Source organism: Aquarana catesbeiana, linkage group LG02 (assembly GCF_042186555.1).
Source record: "Aquarana catesbeiana isolate 2022-GZ linkage group LG02, ASM4218655v1, whole genome shotgun sequence".
Lineage (NCBI taxonomy): Eukaryota > Metazoa > Chordata > Amphibia > Anura > Ranidae > Aquarana > Aquarana catesbeiana.
The window spans coordinates 618,259,344-618,264,295 of record NC_133325.1 but is presented as its reverse complement, the minus strand read 5'-3'; the positions used below and the strand labels follow the sequence as shown (position 1 = coordinate 618,264,295).

The following is a 4,952-nucleotide window of genomic DNA, read 5'->3' as shown; positions in this document are numbered from 1 at the left end:
CACCAGAATTTTAGACGTCATAAGGCCAAAAATTGGCAATCTCCTGGACAAGTCCGGGAACCAGGAAAAGTGAAGTCACATAAAGAGACTGTTGCATAAAAAAGAAAATACTTTAAAAAGAGAGCGAGTGTGTTATCCAAATCGATATTGAAGTCAGGTGTAGATGAAAATAGTCCATTGAACCATCCAAAGCCACATATAGATTCTATGTAATATATGAAGATCATTAAAGAGCATTAAAGAGCATTTTACATAGGCAAGACCATTCCTGAGCTTGGATTAAGGATGAGGGATCATCTTTACTATTCCGGTGGAGGTAAAATTGTGACACCAATCATTCGATACTCAGTAATGCCATTTTGTTTCCATAAGATGGATATTGAGTGATCCATCCCCGAGTGGAAGCTGGGCTTTCCTTAAACTGGTAGGTGCTTGGAGATGAAGGGGGAGAGGTTTAAGCTCTTGAGTATTTCCCTCCATGCTATAGCTGTATCTTGTAGAAAAATATGGAACGCTTCACGAATTTGCATGTCATCCTTGCGCAGGGGCCATGCTAATCTTCTCTGTATCATTCCAATTTTAGCATATGTCCTGCCAAAGCGAGGACCATTTTGCTCATATTAAAAAATGATAGAATCATGATTCTGCATCATAAAGCAAGAACAAATCCATTGTAGATCTAACACCTCAACTCTACATATCTCTAAGGCAATAGAATGTATTAACACACATGAACATGCATTAACGCACATGCAAAATGCTGCTTTTTACTGCATTTTTGCTGCTGCTAAAAAAAGCATCAATAGCATAAAATCTAATTGTATGCCCAAGTTTTTTTTTACAAAGAGCAGAAGAAGGCTGCAAGCCCTTTAGATTACCAAACACACCTGCAAACCAAGGGACATCCTCTTATCACATCGGAATTTGTTTGCTGTACTACATACTGGGTATTACTTACTAAAACTGGTGCATGCAGAATCTGGTGCAGCTCTGCATAGTAACGAATTTGTTTCTAGGTTTAATTGTCAAAGCTTAATTGAACAAGCTGAAGTTAAAAGCTGACTGGTTACTATGCACAGCTGCACTGATTCTGTGTGCAACAGATTTTTTATTTTTTTTTTCCATAAAAGTTTTTATTGTGAACAAAGTGTTGTTACACAGTTTTTACAAACAATAGGTGAAAAGACAACATAAACCTTATGGGCATGACTTATCTCACTGAAGTATAGCGAGTTAGATATATGTTTAACAGAAAATCAAACAGACGTATAAAGGAGTAAAACAGCCTCGAATTCGAGGTTTACCTCATCATCTGAGATCCGGAACCATCTTAGACAGGAGTGTCACTTTGATTATGATTTCAAAAATTAGGGGCTGATTGGAGAAGTGGCAGTGTGTAGTTAGATATAAGTCTGTTTGTTTGTTCCTGAGCACGTGTGGAAATATCGGGCTTGCAAGGTGGGGTATGTCTGTATGAGGAGTTAGTCTCGTCAGTTTTTAAGATGTGAGAATTAAATGGCAAATTATACACAAAAGTTAGGGTAGTCATGGGGGTATGTAGATGGTTAACGTCGTCAGTTCAATTGGGGTAGGGATGTAGAAAGGGGAGTAGACATAGAAGTGAGTGGGATCGAGGGATAAAGTGAAAGACAAACGTAGGGAGGGGAGAGAGGGAGCTGGAGTATCCCCTCCCCAGTCTCCACCGGGCTTCAAGAGCATGCAGGTTTTCATAGGAGGATCTCTGTCTGAAGGGGGGTTCCCCCGGGATCCTCATTAGGGCGGGAATGTGCGAATCAGCGAGTTTTGATGAGAAAGTGCGTATCTCAAAGGAGTTATTTGGCTTATTTCAGTCAGTCAATGTGGGAGGATTCGGGACGGTTTGGCCTCCTAATGGAGGTATATCTCTCTATGGTGCAGAAGTGGGTCCAACAGGCCCACGTACGGGAGTATTTTGATGGCGAATCTTTTGCAATGTGGATTAGTTCCTCCATTTCAGCCACTTTGTCCACACGGGAAAACCATTCAGACATAGTTGGGATACAGGGGGATCTCCAGTGGGCTGAGATGCATAATTTGGCTGCGTTGATCATATGTATCCCCAAAGACTTTCTGTATGTGTGGGCTGAAGTGGAGGAATGGTGGAGAATCAGCCTAGCAGGAGTATAGTCTAGAGGGTATGTGGTTACCTGGGAAGTAATGTCATGAACCTGTTTCCAGAAAGTCTGGAGAAGAGGGCAGGACCACCAGATGTGTAAAAATGTACCTAAATCATTGGAGCATCTCCAACATTTGTTTGATGTCTCAGGATTAAATTTGTTTAGTAATTCAGGAGTACGGTACCATCGGGATAGGGTTTTGTAGTTATTCTCTTGTATCGTGACATTGAGGGATCCTTTGTGTGCTAATGTGAAAATTCGTTCCCAGTTCTCTTCCGTTAGGTCTATTTGAAGTTCCCTTTCCCAAGCCTGGCAAGCTTTGGTGTCTTTGGGGGAAGTCAGGGCAAAAAGCATAGAGTGAGTATTTGCAATCAAGTGTTGTTGCGGTGTGGTTTGGGAGCATAAGTTTTCAATTGGGGTTAAGTTTCTAGATAGAGACGTATTTCGGTACGTTGTTGTGAGAAAGTGACGAATCTGGAAGTAATTCCATAGCGGGAGGGGTTCGCCCCCTGCAACAGTTTTAGTAAATTCCTCCCACTGTCTGTTTATCATGACCAATTTTTTAAAAATAGGTATGCCAAAATTTGCCCAAACCCTTGTTTTGTAAGTAGTTCAGCAAATGCACAGGAAGTATTCTTATGCCGCGTACACGCGATCTGATTTTCCAACAGCAAATGTTCGATGGGAGCTCGTTGTCGGAAATTCCAACCGTGTGTAGGCTCTATCGGACATTTTCCATCTGAATTTTCGACAAACATTATTTGAGATCTGGATCTCAAATTTTCCAACAACCAAATCCGCTCTTGTAAATTCCGATTGTGTATACACAGTTCCAATGCACAAAGTTCCACGCATGCTCTGAATCAATTACGACAATTACGAAGCGCTCGGTCTGGTAAAACTAGGTGTTTGTTTTTTAACATTCATCACGCTGCAAATTTTTAAATCTTTTAAATGCAGCACATTCTCTTCTTCTTGAGAATGCTAGAATAATGAAGTTGTTTTGCTGCTGATATTCACACAGAGTTCTGAAAAAATGATTTCTTTATTATTACTTGTGATCTCCTGAATATTTTATTTTTTTTGGTTTTCATTAGATCTCCATAATTTTTTTTTATCAAGATCTCCTTGTTTTTTTTTTTTTTCTAGTGCTCTCCATAATTTTGTTTTTCATTTTGTGTGTCCACAACACCATTATTATCTTGTATTTTTTTAACCTCAAGGAGGTTGGTTTGTGTTGGTGTCCCTTGTTAATTTGTCATTGTATTTTTGAAATGTACCTGCCTACTCACAAAAAAACTGTCCTTTTTGAAGTAAAACACAGAGGCAAGTATTTGTGAATACAAAAAAGCCATTTATTATGGGTCATAATAAAATAAAGAGGAAGGCAACACTGGAGAAACTGGTGAAATTGGCGAAGCCTTTGTACCCCAGGGCACACATCAACTATTTTACAGCCAAAATTGGTAGCCTGAGGAGTCCATATAATAGTGAGCATAATCTGGTCCTGGACTACAAGAGATCAGGAACAGCAGCAGATGACATATATGTCCCCAGGCTGTGGTCATACTACAGCCAGACTGAACCCAGGTCAACACACTCTTGTCTTCCTTCCACTCTTCCTTCCAGGCTTGCTTCCAGGCTGTGTTTTTGGAGTTGTGGCAGGAGGTGGAGGAGGAGGAGGAGGATGGTCAAACTCACACAGGTAGCTTTTGGTTGTGAGTTGGCCCCTCAACCCCTTATTTAGGGACAGATACATAATTTCCTCACAGATGAGGTGTTGGCCCTCCTCCATTTCCTGCATTTTGTATGCAGCCGTGGAGGCAAAGGCCTCTTGAAGAGTGGGGGTGGTTCTGAGGGCAGCATTAGCCTCCTGAATCAGCCCAAGCACTGCCTCCTCCACATTATTCCCCTTCCTGGGCCTTTTGGTTGGAAGGCGGAGGGGAGGGACCTGGGATTCGGTCAGGCTACTGGGCCGGCCACCTCCTGGCTGCAACTTAACCCTCGCCAACTCCTGGCTGCCACTTTCCCCTGCCACCTCCTGGCTGGCACTTTCCCCCACCACCTCCTGGCTGCCACATTCCACAGCCTTCTCCTGGCTGCCACATTCCATGCCCTCCTCCTGGCTGAGGATTTCCTGTGTGTGAAAAAGGGACATATTTTTAGTTTTTATTCATCAATCACACACAGTTGTGAGCTCATGACTGTTGCAAATTGAATGTTAACAAATAGAAAAGACTATCATTCTGACCCCAGCATTTTTCATTCTTGTCACAAACATTTTTGGCCACTACTGTCTATTGATATGTAAAACACTTTATTAAATCAGCAATTAGTGATCAATAATAACATCTAGTTAACATCATTAATTTTACGACAAGAAATATGTAGAACAATGCTATACCTGGCTCAAGCTGGGATCCTCTACTTCTTCCTGGCTGGAAGGCCTAGGTTGGATGTCGGAAGCCTCAGCTGGGGTGGAAGGAAGTGTGGAAGGAAGAGTGGAAGGAAGGGTTGAGAGTGATTGCCTGACTTCATTCTGGTCTGACAGAAAATGCAGTCTGTCATAGTACCACAGCCTGGGGACATAAATAGCATCTGCTGCAGCTCCTGATCTAATTGAATCCTGGACATTATTGGCTTCACCAACTCCAGAAGTTTCTCTGATGCTGCCTGCCTCTTTTGTTTATGATTCTAATGCGGATGTTTCACCGGCAGCTCCCTGTACTTGTCTATGAATAGGGGGAGGAAGTTGTGATCATTGAAGCCATCCATTTTCTCTACAAGACACAACAC

At 42.0% G+C, this 4,952-nt stretch overlaps 1 non-coding gene across 1 annotated transcript; it reads right to left on the bottom strand.

Moving 5' to 3' along the window:
• Nucleotides 1–500: 500 nt before the first annotated feature.
• Nucleotides 501–607, bottom strand: LOC141130231 (U6 spliceosomal RNA). Its single transcript, XR_012242051.1, has one exon. It is a non-coding gene; the product is annotated as a U6 spliceosomal RNA (small nuclear RNA).
• Between the last annotated feature and the right edge of the window lie 4,345 nt (nucleotides 608–4,952).